This window comes from Equus caballus, chromosome 2, assembly GCF_041296265.1.
Source record: "Equus caballus isolate H_3958 breed thoroughbred chromosome 2, TB-T2T, whole genome shotgun sequence".
Lineage (NCBI taxonomy): Eukaryota > Metazoa > Chordata > Mammalia > Perissodactyla > Equidae > Equus > Equus caballus.
The window spans coordinates 71,045,249-71,064,708 of NC_091685.1; the positions used below are offsets into that span (position 1 = coordinate 71,045,249).

The window sequence follows — 19,460 nt, forward strand, 5'->3', positions numbered from 1 at the left end:
AGACCTGGGAAAGTTACTGACAGAATATTCCACAAGTCTACAGCTAGCTAAAAGGGAGACAGAGATTAGTATTTCAAAACAGCCTGTCACTGTCCCTCACTCCCCACAAAAAAGTCGTCATTTTGATGTTAGGGAGGAAAAAGTGAATGCAAATTGGTAGGAACTAAAGGCATAAGCCACAAAGAGGGTAATCAAGGCAAAAGGGCATCAGAGATTCTCTAGCTATCCAAATGTGAAATCAATGTAACCAAAAGATAAAAATCAGTACTTTAAAAATAGAGCTGCAATTTGAACCTATGTCTAGTCCATAGGCAGAATTCCTGATAAGGGGAGAACTTCTTGTATGTTTTGTATGTTTAGGAAAAAGAATGTAGTAGGTTAATTAAAATAAATAAATAAAATGGAAGACCTACATGCATAGACTAAAGAGGAGACCTTCAATCAGAGTTTATTTGCATAAGGAATAAAAGGAATAATTAAATTCATTTTGCAAGTTTGGGAAACAGGTTTGTGGACAGAGAGAAAAGCAAGAAGGGGTGGAAGAGAAGGTCCTCAGGACAGAGAGAGAAGTTTGAGGCAGATGCACGGCTCTGAGGAAAAAGATGCCCAGTGATACTTTCTCTGTGAGAGTATGGGTGGAGAACATCGAGACAGTGATGCCTCATACTCAATAGTGCTGGTTCTAAAAGGAAACAATTAGAAGCAACTGGGATAGCAAGAATTTGAAGTCGGCAGGAAGTCAAAGAAAGACGTAACCATGGAAACATAAATGCCAAAAAAAATCTGGAATGTTAGAGAAGAATGTAGCCTCCTCATAATACATGAGATATGAGTTCAAGGCGTTTTATTTAGTTATTAAAGCAAAGTGTAGCCTCAGAATTCAGGAGGAGCTTGAAGACATCAGGGTGAGTAATATCTGATTTATGTTAAAATCATCTTTTTGTTTGAACTATATCACTAGCCACATGAATCCAAGTAGTCATTTAACTGTTTTGTGCCTCATTCCTTCTCATGTGAAGTCATAATAATCAAATCTGCCTTAGAGGTTTGTTATAGAGACAATGAGTATTATTGACCATACTCAAAGTTATGAAGTTAGAGGGTTATTAAGTATAAGTGTCATTCATACACAATTTCCCCAAAATAAACAAATCAACATTCTTAGCAAAAGTTCAGCTATGACATAGGAATATAGACATTCAATTAATGATCACAAATGTAAAGGTTTATTTTTAAATATAAAAATTAAATTATTTGACAAAATGTTGCAAATCCAAAATTAAATGTGTAAGAATAGAGTTGCTCATCCAGTTACAAACTAACAATAAAGGATATTTTGGTTCTTTTGGACCCACCAAAATCAGTAAACTATTTTGTAAGTTCTAAAAGTTCATCCATATGTTTTTGGTACAGGGGAAAGATCACTGGTTCACTGTTAGAAAAACTAAGTTAAAATCACAAATTCAATGCATTCTAGATGCCACTTGGCCTCCACTAGCCTCCTGGTACTTAGCATAACATGGAAATACTGGTATTTCACTGGCAGGGTTATTGTCAGGAGTAAATGAGACAGTGTACATCAAAGTGTTCAACATAACGCAGTAATATAGTCAAGGCTCAATAAATGTGTTCTATAATATACCTTCTGTTGGAGTCATGTTATTTTGGTTGTGCAGTTTAATTTTTACTCTGATATACCTGGGAATTCAATGAGCGCTCAATCTTCTTTTTGATTTAGGAAAAATTTTATTCAAGAAAAAATATCATGGCGTCTTTAGACCCTCTGCTCTGCAAAATCTAGTGATAGTGAGCATTTAAATTTTGTGCTCAATACTGTTTGAATAACTTCTGAGTAGTAAATGTTTTATCTCATTAAGCAGTCTTGTCTGTTGTCAACATTTGATCTCAACAAAGAAATAAATAAAAGAGGGTGTTGAAGTTCCTTACTCTCTTTCCAGGATCCATTGTCCTCAAGTGCCAGGAACATAGGGAGCCACTAATTGTCCTCAGGGGTCACGAAGCTGTCCTTAGGTTCAGGCTGCCTTTTCTATGCTCATTACTAGACCAGAGAAGGTAAAAAGGGACATTAAAGGCCTGCTAACCTTTTCCATAGAGCAAGCCTGAAGCAGTGGGTTCCTCACACTTTTTGAACCAGTAACAAAGGTGTCCTTTAAACCAAGCTCCTCCACTCCAGGGCCAAAGGAGGCCCCAAACACCCAAAAGTCCAAAAGAAAACTCTTCCCCAAAGCTAAGGCCATGGTTGGTTTAATGTTCTTGGTTTTAGACTTTGTATGTTCCTATTCTGAATAGCTCCCTCCTCCAAATTTTGAAATCCTTTTTCACTTTAGGAGGAAGAAAAAGATGTACCACTTTCTTCAAGTCTTTTCTGAACAATAATGGATTTACTTCTTTCACCATTGTTCAGCTTGTTCACCTTTCCAAGGTCAGTACCATATTCCCTCAATGCATGCGTGTGATGATGTACAAGCAGCTTCCTAGAGGAGGTTGGAATGTCCAGAACACATACAGGCAGTCAAGGTCTTGGCAAGGAGACCAGAAATAGCAGCGCTCAGAGAATGCTCTCTACTAACGAGCTGGCTAATGAATTGCTGTTGGAACCACAGACTGAAATGCCCCACACCTCCAACTTGGGTGCCGAAAATAGAAAAAGTAAAGTGGGACAGTAGACTACAAAGGCGTCCTCCCATGCTCTTTTTACTCTTGCATCAAAAATAAAAGATCGAGGGGCTGGCCTGGTGGTATAGTGCTTAAGTTCCCACACTCTGCTTCAGCAGCCAGGGTTTTGCAAGTTCAGGTCCCAGGTGTGGACCTAGCAACACTCCTCAAGCCACGCTGTGGCGGCATCCCACATAAAATAGAGGAAGATTGGCACAGATGTTGGCTTAGTGACAATCTTCCTCAAGCAAAAAGACGAAGGTTGGCAACAGATGTTAGCTCAGGGCCAATCTTCCTCACACACACAAAAATAAATAAATAAATAAATAATCAAGATCAGAGACTAAAGGCTATTTACGGCTATTTCAAATTTATACGATTTTTACGAGAAAGGACATACTTCTTTTGTAATGGCAGATTAATTGTAGAAATTAGAGAGAGAAAAATATTTAAAAGCCATGTAATTTCAGCTGTTCATCCCAATTACTCTTCAAACTTTATAATTAGCAGGATTTGACCCATCTCATTTCAAATCATTCCAGCGCCCCACCTCATCACTTTTTTGGAGAAACTGTTTCTCATATTAATATCCTCACCTGCAGCAGAATTTCTAATCTGGAGCCTAAAATTTTCTTTTGCTGGTGTCAGACCATTTCTTTTTATTATATCTAGCTGTCTTTTTTCACACCAAGGAAGTATAAATGTAAGAGAACATTAGGAGAAAACAGCAGAGTGCCACATGGTGACAGGGAAGAGACTTACAAGCCAGTTCCGTATTATTTTCCTTTATGAAGTAAATAATAATACTTGAAACACAACATTTATCTCACTACATTCCTACTCAAAATTTCCAATTGCTCCATAAGAAAAAGTTTAATTTTCTCTGCTTGGGATTCAAGGCACACTGCAAACATGTTCCTATTTAATATTTCTAGCCGTGACCTTCATTATTTAGTTATAGAGAAAACCTCCACAAATAACAAAGCAATCTCTTGACTTTTCTTCAAATAATCTTTTTGAACTTTTTTTAAAAGAATGTGTTTTTTCTGATTATAAACTTTTCTCAGTCTAAAAGAAGTTTTAAATATATACAGCAAATGACAAAACTAAAGAAAAGAAAAATATTCCAAGGAGACAGATCGTTAAATCAGAGAAGTAGAACCTGCCAATTAGCATTGAGAGATGAATGCTTAATATGGCTAGCAGTGGAAGAAATGTAAATTATAGCTCCAATAACATGCTGCTTTTTAGCCTATCATATTACATTTTTAAAAGTAATTTTAACTAGTTATTTTATAAATGTATATAATTTCTTGGCCAACACCATATTGATAATTTGCTTGTTTAAAAATTTTCCCTATTGTACTTTTCCTATCATCTCTATAATTGGAAGTTCTGAAAAAAACAATAGGTACCTGTGATATGCCAAGTTGCCCTCTAGAATGTCTGAGTGGATACTTCACCTCCTTCACGGCTGGCCAGCACAGTAGTGCATTATGTGCACTACACAAAGTTTCCTGGCCAAAAAGAGACTTAGGGAATAGGAGAGTGGGAAGGTAGAAATTTGGGCCACTCTTTGCTTGCCAAGTCCCACGCCCTATTAGAAGTCTGGGTCTTTTCTCATCTTTGTCATTTTTGTTAACAACAACACACTGAGACATTCCACCTTCTTCAAGTTCACTCTGTCAAAAATGGCTTATAGAGTTGCTCCATCAGAAGTGAAGACTAAGTTCTCATGGACACAACTGCTTCTTATTTTCTTAATACAGTGAATCATGTCTATATCAGAAATGAGTGTGAAGTTATTTTTACGTTCTCATTCAATTTTTTTTCTTATACACAAACAATAGTCCTAACACCATACAGTCAGGCGCTGCATAATGACATTTAGGTCAATGACAAACTGCATATATGACAGTAGTCCCATAAGATTAGTACCACATAGCCAAGGTGTGTACTAGGCTATACCATCTAGATTTGTGTAAGTGTGCTCTATGATGTTGGCACAATGACAAAATCACCTAATGACGCATTTCTCAGAACATATCCCCGTTGTGAAGTAACACATGACTATATATTGAATAATGCATTATTATTAGAACTGCTTTTTAAAGTAGTTTTTACTGAATTTTACCCATATATGGTTTGATTGAAAATCATTATTATGATATTTTATTATCTATTAATGCAAACCCACATCATTTTTCCTCTTTTAAAGAATGTCTTAGCTACTTTATGCAATATTTTTACTATAAATTTTTGAGTAGTTCAGTTGTAATTTTTATTGCAATTGTATTTATATTTACACAATATTAGAGGAAATAAAATCTTTATTATATTCTCTTTGCCTTCTAGGAAAAAAGATTTTCTCTCATTAAATTCTTTTTTTATGACCCTCAATAATATCTTATAGTTTTCTTCATATAAGTCCTGAACATTTCTTGTTAAGGTTATTTATAGGTCCTTTAAAATATTTTCTGTTTATTACCAGGATCTGTTTTTTATTACATTTTCTAAGAGGTTATTGCTGGCATATAGGAAAGTTATTGATTTTTAAATAATTTTAAACTGGACTACTCACATATTTTTTTTAACTGTGTTAGATTTTCAGATACTTGCCTTGGATTTTCCAGACATACTATTATATATCCCACAAGTATTGCCCGCAGAGTGCAAATGCCTAAATGCATCGAGTCAGGCACAGCCATAATGCATCAAGAGATTCAAACACTAATCTTCTCTTACATATGTCTCACTATCAACTTTTCCTTCCAAAGGTTAAATAACATAGTAGTTTTACTGCAACAACAGAACAAAACTCATGTATGATTGCACACCTGTAATTTAGATTTATAGTAAGAACAGATCTAGTTTAATGTAACTGCTGACAAAAGTCATTGACAAATAACTCAAGCTTACACAGGGTGTTATTTTTCAGTCTGCTCAGGGCCATTTTCACTCTTCTAGGATCCGAAGTGAACAAAGAAATAAGCTTAAAAACAGAGGCTCAAAGGGGTTTTCATGTACTCAGAAGTCACATTCTGAATACACCTTCCATCACCCAACTATTTTAAATACCTTTGTAAAATATAGAGTTATAACAGTTGTTATCACAATTTTGTTAACAATATCACTTCATGTTTACCAAACATTCATTCTGTGGTGCCCAGTGTTGGGACAAACACATGAGCAGATATCACAACACGAGGGGTGGGCAGATGTGATCTTGTTCAGTTAGCTGCTTAGCCATACTCCCCATCACACTAACAGCTTCAGAACTCACCTGAGAGTATTGGTTAGTAAATTGGGAGCTATATTGAAGGAGTGCTCATCAACGCTTTAGGACCAGCTCTCCAGTTAACCTGCCAGGTAATTCTGTGTCCCTTTGTCTGATTTTCGTTACATATAAATTATGAATTATATTGATGATTCCACTGTTTTTCTAAGGAAACAATATTTTTCAAATAAAAATTTGAAAGAAATTCTCACTCCAATTATGTAAATTTCCATAAATCATTGCTTATACCTCTATTTTAAAACTAGACCACATATTCATTTGTTATTTAAGTAGCTATTAGGTTGTGCTCCTCAAAGGCACAGATGAGGGTGTTCAGATGTTTTGTGTAGAGGTGCAAACATAATAGGCGCTTAATATATGGTTTCTGAAGGGAACAGCAAGGCAAAACAACTCAAGGCAGAAGGAGATAACTGGCTAAAAACAGTCCAGCTATACAGATTCAATAGAAAAAAAAATTGATTTTATACCCTCTTTTCCATCTTAACCATATTTACTTTGGTATATAAGAAATGAATGAAAACCATAGTTTCATGTGGTAGTATTAAGCAGGGAATGTGGCTAAAAGCCTTTGGACGATGTCTCCTACAGATCAGCTCGTGTACTTTTAGTGAGCAGCATAAGAGGCACATAAACATCTGAAAGAGGTCAATGACATATTGAGGTCCTGAAAATGTGTCCTAACATAAAGAATTTCAGTAATCTTGAAGGTGAACATGTTTTTGAGCTTTGAGAAGGTCTAATTTTTCTCAGATAAATTACTCATCAAAATAGTAGGACCTTATGGGAATTTTAGGCTCTCGAACAGTCTTACAGCAATTCATATCACAGACATCCACTTTTGCTATAGAATTGAGAAAAAGCTGAAGAAACAAATTTGGTAGATCTGGAAATCATATCACCCAAGCTCATACACAAGTTCACTCACAGATTCATTTTATAGAAATTACCACAAATGTGTTGCATACAAGACCAACCAGCCTTTTTGGCCATGCTTACCTTCATTGCCACAACTAACAGAAACTATCTGAAGATGCAGATTTCAATTTAGGTTGAAAAAGGAAACAGATTCTCTTACTAATCACAATATCCTGGTAAATTTTCTGAGATAATATTTTAAATCCTTTCTTCTCGTAGTATAATCTCCACATCCTGTTTCTATTGCGACTGTACGTGAGATTTTCAGACTCCTTTGGCATCTACTTTAGTTGTCTGAACACACTATGTTCAAAGGACAGAAGAGTCATTTAAATACACACACATTTAATTTTAATCCAAATTTCTCCAGAGAATTATATTTGGTCTCCTTTAACTAAAATCCATCTGCCTTTCTCTAGAACTCATCAGCTAGTTTAAATGCCATTAAGTCAGCCACAGACTGTAAGGTTTATGAAATTTCAATATCTGCCCTTGCAAAGGCAATATTTTCATATTATCTATGAAAAGGTCCTGGTAAAGAGATCTGGGAGCTTAAATTAACTTCACTTACTTCTCTGTCTACACTCTTGTGTGAAAATGCCCCTCAAAGCAAAAAGCAGATGTTGCTTTGCAGAAACATTTTGCATAAATATGTTATTTTCATCGAACAGTCGATAAATTCACTTCCTTACAGCAACATTCCACCTCAGAATGATAGAACCCATCAACTTTCTGCAAATACGAATATTTTTCATAATAAGGACATGAATAGAAACTGTCAAAGATTAAATTTAAGTCTCAGGCGATTGCTACATCACTCTCAAAGACTTGTGATGTTGGAATGAAGCAAAAGAACTTTCAGGTCCAAAGAGAGCAGTTTAACAAGGTCAACACGCTTTATTGGAGAGTAAATCTGTTTTGTTTGAAGTATAAATCTCAAAACACAAGGTAAGCATTTTAGGAAGCGTTCATATGTGTCATGTCCCCACTAAGGTAAATTGTCTTTACATTTTTGTTTTCTCTTGTATTTAAAACAAACTAATCTTAGAAATTTCTGCATGAAGTCATTTCTGATAATAGTGTGGTAGGAAATTGGGACTAACTCTCTGGCTGTAAACAAACTGAAATTGCTGGATAACATATACAAACATCTTGTAAAAGCATTAAAGAGAGCCAGCCTCAATGGCCGAGCAGTTAAATTTCAGTGCACCCTGCACTGGCAGCCAAGGTTCAATTCACAGGCATAGAACCCCACCACTCATCTGTCAGGAGCCATGTTGTGGCTGTGGCTCACATAGAAGAACTAGAAGAATTTACAACTATACACAACTATGCACTGAGACTTTATGGGGGAAGAAAGGAAGAAAAAAGAATATTGACAATAGATTTTAGCTTAGGGAGAATCTTCCCCCTTCAAAAAACAAAAAAAGCATCAAGGAGCAAACAAGATATTAAGGAATTACTAGCCAGATCTAAAGGGCAAGTTTGAACCTAGAGAAAAGGGGGCACTGAAGTGCTTTTCACCTGAAGCCTTTGCTTCTCTTGGAAACTTCAAACTTTGGTTGGAGAAGGGATATAGAACAAGGGGAACAGAAATCAAAATTCAGGGTCTGCTTGAGGTGGAGGGTCTAACAGGAGACTCTCCCCACATTAAGCTGAGGCCATGGTGGATACACCCTCAAGGTAAATTTACCACTCAGTCAGCCAGATTAGCCCCTCAAATTGACATCATCTAAAGAGGCTCAAAAAACTCAAGACATGAATTTGACCAGATCCCAGATAGACAAGGTACTGAGCACAAACATTGAAAATCTTCCTTAAAGAAGTGGTTCTCAAACTTGAGCATTCATCAGAATCACATGGAGGGTTGTTAAAACACAGATTGCTGGACCTTGACCCCAGACTTTCTGATTCAGCAGGTCTGGGATGAGGCTCAAGAATTTACACTTCTGACAAATTCTTAGGTGATACTGATGTTGCTAGTCCAGGGACCACTCTTTGAGAACCACTGCTGTAGATGAGCATACCTTTATCCTAGGCCTCAAATTATTTCCACACAAAAAAAATTTTGCAAGGATATTGAGAAGCATATGATAAAGATAAATAAGCACTCAAGGAAACAAGTATGATGAGCAAAAATCAAAGTAGAGCTTCAAGATTTCAAATACTAGAATTATCAGTCACAGATGATAAAACTATATGTTTAATTGAACATCCATGGTTTAAAAAAAGATAAAAGTCAAGCTTAAAATATCCTGGAAAATGGGAAATTATAAACAATGATATCACAGATTTGAAAAAAAGTTGCAAATAGATATTCTGGAAATGATAAAGAAAGCAAATAAATGAGATTAACAACACATTAGATGAATTTGATGAGAGAATTAGTGAGCTGATATACAAGTCAGAAGAAAGAATCTAAGAGAGAAGTCAGGGAACAATAGTCCACAGGCAAATTCTGGCTGACTCCTTGTTTTTGTAAATGAAGTTTTATTGGAACATGGCCATGATCATTCATTTTTTTATTGTCCAAAGCTTCTAGGGCTCAAACTGGGATTAGGAGAATAAGACACCTAGGAGGCAAAATTTAAGGACGTACTCACTCTTAGTCTCATCCAAATGCCAATTTGGCACTTGCCCAACCCTGAGAGTGTGTCCTCTTAAATTTAATCCATAGGCACTCTCCTGCCCCACTCTCATCTTGGCCTTGGAAGGAGGCATGAGAGGTTCTTCTGAGTGGTAAATATATGAAGCTGTTAGTTTTTGCTGTAATACCTATAATTTGTGCAATTTTCTGTATTTCAATTTCAAATTTTTTTAAGAAATGCTCTTCTAAATCAGATCAAAGCACAAGTAAAAAGAAGATAGAAACAATTTAAACTCAACAATAATGAAAATACTATATATCAAAGCAAATGAAATGAAGTTAAGATAATACATTAATGCAAATATTAGAAAAATAGATAAGACAAATTTAAGTGATCTGAGCATCTATGTTAAAGATAGCACATCCGATAATGTAGCCATTCTACTCCTGGCTATATAGCCTTTAGGAAAGTGTGCCCATGTGCCCAAAGTTACGTGTACAAGAATGTCTATAGCAGCATTATTATACTATATGGCTATAAAAATGATTGAATTACAGCAACAAGAAAAACATGAGCAAATCTCAAAAACATAATGTTGTACAAAAGAAGCAAAGGGAAAATAATATACACCATCTCATTCCATTTATACAAAATTCAAAAACAGGCAAAACTAAGTCAGAATTAAGAATTGTCTCAAGGTGAGGGACAAGGGCCATGATGAAGAAGGTACACAAGGTAAAATTCTGTTGTTCTTACAATAGTTTATTTCTTAATATGAGTGAAAATCACAGTAGTTGCTTTTTAGTTATTCATTTAACTATACACTTATTTTTATGCACTTTTCTGCATACACTTCAAAATTTTTTAAAAGTTTAAAAATGAAATAGGAAAGATCACATATGGGTATTAGCTGAACAAAAGAGGATTAAGATAATAGTTCCGTTTAACTACAGACTTTCATTATGTTTCTGAATTGCATGCTATTACGGCAACAAATTGTCTAACAATATGCTGTTTACTGAGCTTCTTGAGATACCTGCTTCTGTAAAGCAAAAGAATGTATACAGTGGTCTGTTAAATGGGTCATTTTAATAAATATGGAAAAAATCACCTATTTTGAAAAATACAAAATTCACACAAAAGTAGACAAAATAGTGTAATGAAAACGTATGTACCACTCATCCAACATCAACATTTATCAATATTTTTCACATCCAGTTTTACCTACTCTCCTCTAATTCTTCTGAAGATTTTAAGGGAGAACCCAGATATCATGTCATTTCATCTGTAAATATATCAGTATTCCGTTTTAACAAACAAAAACAGATTTTTAACATCACCACCATGCCACCATTATCATATTAAAAGTTTCAATACTTTTTTACTATCAATACATGTTTAATTGTTCTTGATTATTTCAACAATGATTTTTATAGTTGTTTCTTTGAATCCGGGTCTAAATAAGGTCCACATGTTGCATTTGACCATTGGGCCTCTTAAGTCCTCTCTGTTCTTTAGCAGCTCTCTCCCATTTCCTTTCCTGTCATTGATCTATTATAGAATCCAGATTATTTGCACTGTAAAATGCCTGATTTTCTGGATTTGACTGACTGTTTCCTTGTAGTGTTGATAAGTTCTTTTCCTTTAGCTGCCTATTTTTTTTTTTCTTTTTGGAAGTATACAAACATAGCTCGCAATCCTGATACCATTGTGTTCATATGCAGAAATCAACGCTTTTCTGTGGCAGCATTATCCTGCTGGAGTACACATGAAAACTCAATTAACACCCTAAAAGAAATAAAGATCACTTTCAAAAACACTCATTCAGTTGATAGTGGTAGGGTCCAAGCCATCTATTTGATGCAATAATAATTGCATTACAATATATCTAAATCTAATTAGAGAAAAGACAAAAATTAATGGACTTTTGAGCTCATTATTTTTAGGATAATGAACTCTTTTCCAATTAACTATCATTCCTAAACCCTAAATCAATCTTCTCTGTGAACTCGGAAAGTCTCATTTGCAGCACAAATCCCGTATTTCATAGAGCAGAGTTTCTTATTTGTGGACCACTTAATGTGGCCTCATTGCATTCATGGGGTGCCGATTCTAGATAAATTGAGAAACAGGATTATCACAAGGTTTTAAATAATAAAATTAATAACAAGATTTGAAATGAACAATATTCAGAATATTTTGTGTCAGTGAGATGGATGATGTTATTTGAAATTTTTCACCAACTTATTTATATTAGGCCTACTAATGAATATTGTGAATTATGTATACTGTCCCATACACAGTTGATTACTTCATTTATTCTTTATTTCTACCAAATTAGAAATTCTTAACTAGCAAATATAAGTCACCTAAAATGAGTTTGAATGTTTTGTGTCTCTGCTTATAATTCTGGATAGATATTTGGATCAAATATGAAATTACATTTTAAGTTATTGAGAGATTTCATATTGAATCCCATGTCCTGTATGCTAAAAGATGCTAAATTGATTACTACAATACATTCAAAAGCATTTGAATGATCTGGAAAGGATATAGTGGTAATATATTTCTAATTCTCTTTTTTCGTATTTATTCATGAAAAATATTTCTTCATGTTCTGTTGCAACATTTAAACCTGTTTTTTAAAATATATTATAGTGTGTCATTCATTTTTTTATCTGACAAGTGAAAAATAAATATGCGGACTGAAAAAGAATCACATTCTTGGCAATTGAGCTGTATGCACCAGTTTAGACTTCTTCAGAAATTCTGTCGTCTCAGCATCAATATTAACATCATGTTGTCACTAAAGTAATATATTCAGACTATCCAAGTCACCAAACATATTTTTGAGATATGTCACAGAGAAAAAGTCCCTGAAATGAGAGAAACAGATCTCAATCTTTTTTTGGTGCTAAGAATCTTTAAAGAACTCTTAGCCTTCATTTGAAAAGCTCCCAGGAGCACCCTTCCCCTTGATAACTAGCATACTTCTGAGGGAAAAATTGTCTTCTTTTCACTTTTCACCTATATCTATGAATAGGAACCTGAAAACTCAGATATTCAGTGGCCATGATTACCCACATTCACAATGTTTTCTATTTACTTGAAAATTCAATCCAGATTGGGCATATTGCCAACTATTGTCTGAAGAAAAACAATATATGACATTAAATGTATAGTTTTTATTTGCATATCAAAACCCTACTTGTGACAAATATAGTGATTGCTACTTGTTATTGATACCAAACACAATTATCCAATCATAGTTGAAAGGATTGTTGTGTGTTTCCCCATATACTAATTGAGAATGGATTCATGTCAGGATGATCCTCTACCTGTTTGGCAAAATATTGACCAGAAGCACAAATAATTGCTCTTCCATAATGTATGCCATTAATACCCATCTGATTTTGTCTCCTTCCACTGTCTCCTTTACATACTGTGTTTTAGTTGTACAGGCTTTTTTTCTCTTGTATGGAAATGCCCAGTTTTTGCTTGCCATAGTACCTCTGCATGAGCTTGTCTCTCTATCCCCACATAAATAGGGGTTGCTATCCTCTATTTCACGTGGCTGCTTCCTTCTCATCATCCAGATCTCAGCTAAAAGTCTCTCCTCAGTAAAATCTGTCCTAACTTCTCAATCTGTATTACCACACTCCCAGTCACTCACCATCACATCCAGAAGGGATACCAAAAGTTATTTAACGATCTGTAAGCATGAACACCAATCAGAGGGGAAGTGGGCTATGGACAACAAGTATGGCTGTATTGGTATGCAACCGCTGAGCATTTACCCAGACAACATTAAGTTCTTCTAGTATCTTCAGAGCATTTGCCACTATCTGAAATTACTCTTGACTTGGCTGTTATTTGCCTCCTCCCAAGAAGAATACAAACTCCATGAGAGCAGAGATTTCTTCACTGTGTTCCTATTATCTAGAATAATCTTAGGCACATAACAGATGTAAAATATGGCCTGCGAATGGCCCTAGTTTTTCTCTGAAGAATACTACTTTGAATAATATCACTACAGTTTCAGATTCTTATGTACTATTAGCAACAGTGTTAGATTACCACACATAGGAAAACATTATTTTCTTATCATTCTAGGAAAAACTCAATGAGTTTGCCGGGCAGATTACTGCACTTTGCTTGAAAATGGATGGCGCAAAAGCATCAGTGGCTCCCTAACAGTACCTGACAGGCTTAACAAGTTCTGAAGAGTTCATAGACACTGTCCACTCCCTCCAAGGACCACCAGTGGGCCATGAACTACACGTTGACAAACACTTTTTTTTCTTTTTTCGCTGAGGAAGATTTGCTCTAAACTAACACCTGTGGCCAACCTTCCTCTATTTTGTATGCTAGCCACCACCACAGCATGGCCACTGACAGATGAGTGGTGTAGGTCAGCACCCAGGAACCGAACCCAGGCTGCTGAAGTGGAGTGCACCAAACTTAACCATTAGGCCATTGGGCTGGCCCAGATAAACACTTTTGTAGAGCAAATTTTGACTTCAGGTCAATAAGTGTCCAAACTTCTATTAGTGCCAAATTAGGGACTTTCACAGTAATTTCTATGTTATCTTTCTCATATGAAAGATAAGCAAAACTTTAGAAAACAGTAAGATTAAGTGTCTTAAAATGGTATGGAAAAGACAGAAGTTTCAAAAAAATTTCTAGAAGCTTTATAAATGATTCTGAGATTTGAGATTCAAACTACACATAAGGATGGTAGTCATCGAATATACTAGAGGCTTATAAAGTACCAAACTCTCTCCTGAATTTTCCTCATCTGTGAAATAAGGATAATAGCACTTATTCTGGGGGTTGTTCTGATGAAAAATAAGATGCATATGAAGAATCTAGCAGACTGCCTGACAGTTTAGTAAGTGCTCAATAAATATCGTTATTAATAACCATTTCAGCAATCTGAAAAAACAGACATGAAGTATAGCTCTAACAGCTCTGAGAGTTTGTGATCTTCTGATTCCAGGCATGCCTTGAAGTCTCCATTCAAACGCTGGGTCAGCGACGCAGATCTAGTGCTGTGCAGTAGAGCACCAGCCCGCTCCATCTTTCAGCCTCCCTTAAAGTAACAACCTTAGGAGGAGAAGTCCGTTAAAAAATTTATAGTAACCGTAAAAACTCTTCTTCCAAACTCATACTCCAAAACTCCAAAACATTATGAGTATAATTGAATTACAATTATTGAGTTATGAAGCTGAATGGGGATTTATAGTGCAACCTCCTGGTTTTACAGGTGAGGAAAGTGCATCTTGGAGGTTAAGCCATTGGCCAAGAGTCCTACAACTACTTTCATTCAATTCAATAATGTCTATTAAGTATTTACTCTGCACAAGGTAACCTGCCTGCTGTTAAAAGGAATAAAACATAAATAAGGCATAAGTTCTGCCTCTAAGTAGTTCACAGCAATGGGAGAGGAGAAAACACAAGTATCAAAAGATGATAATAGAGGGGCCAGCCCAGTGGTGTAGTGGTAAAGTTCATACACTCTACTTCAGCAGCCAGGGGTTCGTGGGTTTGGATCCTGGGTGCAGACCTACAGGCTACTCATCAGGCCATGTTGTGGCGGCATCCCACATATAAAATAGAGGAAGATTGGCACAGGTTAACTCAGGGACAATCTTCTTCAAGCAAAAAGAGGAAGATTGGCAACAGATGTTAGGTCAGAGCCAATCTTCCTCACCAAAAAAATAAAACTAAAAAATGAGAATACACGACACAGTCTGTTGCAATAATGGTGCCCTGGTAGATCAAAAAAGAGATTGCTTCTGCTTGGATGCAAAACAGGAAAGGATTTTTTTTAAGTGAACTTATAGATGAGCCTTGAATGTTCTCTCAGCTTTCACCATGCTGAGATGAAAGGTACGATGATCCTTCCAGGTAGAAGGATCAACAGAAGCAAAGGCAGCAGGAGAAAATTAAGGACAAATTTAGGGGTCATAGAGCTGTCCAATGTGATTAGTGCACTGGGTACAGAAATTATAAAAAATCAGATAGAAGTGTATAAATAAAGGTTTGGGTTGCACTATGGCTGGCCTTGAACACCATCTAGAGGAGTTTAAATGATTCAGAAATCTGAGGAGAAGACTGCAGACACTTTATCAGGAGAATTGCTTTATATAAACTGTGGTTTAGGCAGATGGGTCTGTAAATGCCATGAGGAATGATTTATCTCAGAGAGAAACTGGAACTGGGTGGATGAGTTTATTCAACTGTAATATAGATCAGAAACATATAGTTTTTCTAGCATATTGACAGGGCCTGTGGAAAGAAACAAGAAATGTAGTAGCAGCAGAGTTGATTGTGTTTGGCAACATATTGAATTTAGGATTAAGAGAGTACAAAGGTCAAAGATAAAAGGAAAAAGGAGAGACTTTAACAAAAGTACATAAGGCCAATAGCAGGAAAAATGTTTATCTGAAGAGAAAAGATGGCTGGTTTAGTCTTTGGCCTTAGGCTGATGTATTGACAATGGATTCCATTCATTTCAGTGAGCATAAACTTACACAGAGTTGGCAAAAGCAGATAGAAGGCTTGTGAAAGCTAAATTCTGGAGTCATCCGCATGGAGATGGTAAAGTTTTTGGAGTAGGTAATATCAAAACAGACAGCTAAAGGAGAGGATAGCAGAAGAAAAAGTATTGGGGATTACTTTCTTTAATCTCTTTTTATAGCAGAAGGAAGAACTGTCAGAAAAGGACATAAACACAGTGCGTTTGGAGAAGTGAAGGGGAGGCTCCCCAGAGTACAAAAGAGGAGACATTTCGAGAAGTGAGTGGTAACACTTGCTTGTTTGCCCTTCCCTCTCTTCACACGCTTCCATCTTTCCTAGAACTGCATCTGCCCCCGTGGGGTCACACATTTTTTGAGGCAGCATTAGAAGAACATACAGAGAACCAGAGAATGGGAGAAAAAATAGTGAGATACTGCACAACTGAGGCCAAGGAGAGTTTTTGAGTGTGGAAAGGGAGACAATCCAGAGCAGCAGAGGTGGGGCATTTGGAGAGAGGGGCCTGTACCTGGTAAGTATTAGGTGGGGTTACAAATAAATCACCTTTAATGTTCTCTGAGGAACATAATTAGAGATCAGAATTTCTTTGTAATCAATCTGATGCTGATCTGTGCTCATTCTGTACAGCTTTGTGGCACAGACCACACAGGACCCACTTCTCACGAGAATGGTTCTAGTCTTTAATGAGAATCAGGCCAGGTGCCCTAATGGTTAGGCACTTTACACACATATCTTATTTAATTCTTAAATTCATACTGTAAGATAATCATTATTATACACATTTTATGCATAAGCAAATTGCAACAAGATCAGGGATGAGGACAGAAAAAGCTAATCTAATGTGCTGAGGGGACAGTCCCTGTCCATCTTTGCTAGAGGAGTTTCAAAACATTGACTAGCAAAGCAGTCAGTGGTTGAAGGCCTACACTATTTGAGAGTGGTAAACAAGTGGAGACAATAAAACTAGTCTAATATTACACATTTCTTGATAGGCAAAGTGGGTGCATATAACATATTGAAGACCACCAGCTTGGAGTTAAACAGATGTGTTCAAATCATGATGCTGTTACTAACTATTATGTCTATTTCAAAACATCTTTTAGCATCAGTTTTGACATGCATATAACGGAGATGAAAATAGTACCCATCTCATTGGGTAAATGCACGATTTAGACAAGTTAATGCATGCAGAATACTTAGCACAAAGTTTGGCCTAAAGTAGCTCAAAAAATTTTAGTTATTACTAATAATATAAGTGTTAAAAGTCTAATATTTACCCCAGAATTTGGTAAGTATTTAATATTCTTAAGGTTTTAATAATAGTACCTACCACACGCCAATCATACTGTATCTTTATGAGTTAGTATTGAGCAGGAAAAGCACTTTGAACACTGCATATGCTTATTCACACATGCTTATTAAATATTAAATCAAAAACTTTATAAACTGTCAAATGGCAAGCATGATTAAATTTTTTTACAGAATTATATAAATTTGAGAATGTTTTAAAAGTAGAAAATATTTCCTAAATTTCTACCTGTGGTGATCTAGGCTTTTGAGGATGAGGAAGTGTTGCAGGCATTGGAGTATCAGATATTTCTTTGCAAAATACTACTGCATTCCACCTCAGCCGCTCCATCCTGCCTTGACCAGGAAAGATACAAGCTATGGTAAGTATACTCAGTATAAAACTTTCACTAAATCAGAGATAATTAGATTTTTGCCAGAACAGAGAAACTAGAAAATATTTTGATTTCTGTTATTACCAAATCTTGATCGTAGGTAATATGAAGAGGTTGAATAACTAGGTTAAGATGATAAACCCAATCTCTAGTCCATACTTCTCCTTAGCAAAGAGGTATCAGTGAATATCTAGTCCTGCCCTATTTCTTACAGTAATTTCTAGGGTGGAGAGAGAGTGAAGCAAATGTATTACAGATAGACAGATAGAGATAGATAGATAGATAGATGGATAGAAAGATGGGTAGATAGACAATGTATATTTATTATATATATATGTAATAAATTTCCCATACAAAAGTCAGAAGAGCAAAAACCATTATTAGTTCAAGAAGAATGTAGCTATCGTTACTATTTATAAATCCAAAGACAGAACACTTGCACATCTACACTATTTTTATGTTTCCCTTTTTTTTCACACTCACTAAAAGCTTCTATTTCCTGAGGAAAACAAAAGCCAGTGGAGAAGAAGAAAATGCAAGCATAGGAAAGGATAACCTATGAAAGTAACATGTTTTAAAAGACGGAAAGAGAAAGAATCAAAATATAAATAGAGTGATGTTTCTTTCAGGTAAGCAAGCACTATGGTTTTTTTTTCCTCAGACACAGATGAGAAATATTTCAATTCTAGTTAAGATTTATTAAGTGTCTATTACCAGGTTCCACGCTCTGTATCCTGGAATTAGAGATACAAATGAGAAAATATGGGCTCCGCCCAAGGAACTCACACTTCAGTGAGAGGACGAGCCCGTTAAATTAAGCAAAGAAAATAATCACTTACAAAATTCCTCTGTGATAGAACCATGAGTCAAGCACTCCAGGAACAGAGATGACATTGATTCTGCCAGCAGGAACAGGGGAAAACATTACAAAACAAGTGACATTTGCTTGTGACTAGAGTTAAAACCAGGATTTTGCCAGAGAGATAAGTTGTGATGGAAAATTCTAGCAGAGAAAATGTGAGCAAAGTCACAGAGAAGTGAAACAAAAATGAAAGGAAAATTATATAGAGACATTGATAGACAAGGAGGTGGATAATTGAAAGCGTTTGTGTTCCAGGACTTTCTGTTCTCATAAAAAGAGAAATCTATGTTTGAGAGGGCTCATGTGAAGGGAGGTTTGGAATGCGAGGCCTTTGGGGAGTGATAGAGGGTTAATAAGAAGCAATAGGTGTGACCTTAGTTATGAGTTTAGGCCTCATGAATTATAAGTGAGCTAGGAAGCATGTGTTATGTGAATTTCTCTCAGTGATCAGTGGCTAACAAAGAATTAAAGTCTTCCTCTCCTGATTCTTAGTGAAGGTTTCTGCACTAATATACAGTATTGGTTACCGAAACGGTATTGCAAGAAAGGCCAGACTCTTGTTTTACCCTGGTGGATGACACAACACATAGAGATAGTTAATAAACAGGCATATGACTCGCAAATTCCCAGAAAAATCGTTCTGTGAAAAGCCAACCTCTTCAGGCCCTAGTTAGAATCGAGTAACCACTTAGAGATTAAAAATAACAAAACCAGGGGATTTTGAGCAATATGTCTGGCTGGAGTAAAATTTAGTTACTTTTACCAAACAAAGTTACTTTCACTAACATTACCCAGAATCACTGAAGCACAGAGCAATAGGAGATCAAAGGAACAGTCACCAACCCCAAATCCAAAAATCAAAGGCACAGCTGGGTGTGCGCACACACACACACACACAC

General features: G+C 35.9%; 1 long non-coding RNA gene across 1 annotated transcript in view; it reads left to right on the forward strand.

The window, feature by feature from the left end:
* Positions 1-783: 783 nt before the first annotated feature.
* Positions 784-19,460, forward strand: part of LOC111772523 (uncharacterized) — a 28,410-nt gene continuing 9,733 nt past the window's right edge. Inside the window, exons 1-5 of the long non-coding RNA XR_002806433.2 lie at positions 784-905; positions 2,349-2,443; positions 16,181-16,277; positions 17,569-17,687; positions 18,189-18,328. This is a non-coding gene — a long non-coding RNA (uncharacterized lncRNA). The remainder of the gene's footprint in view (positions 906-2,348; positions 2,444-16,180; positions 16,278-17,568; positions 17,688-18,188; positions 18,329-19,460) is intronic.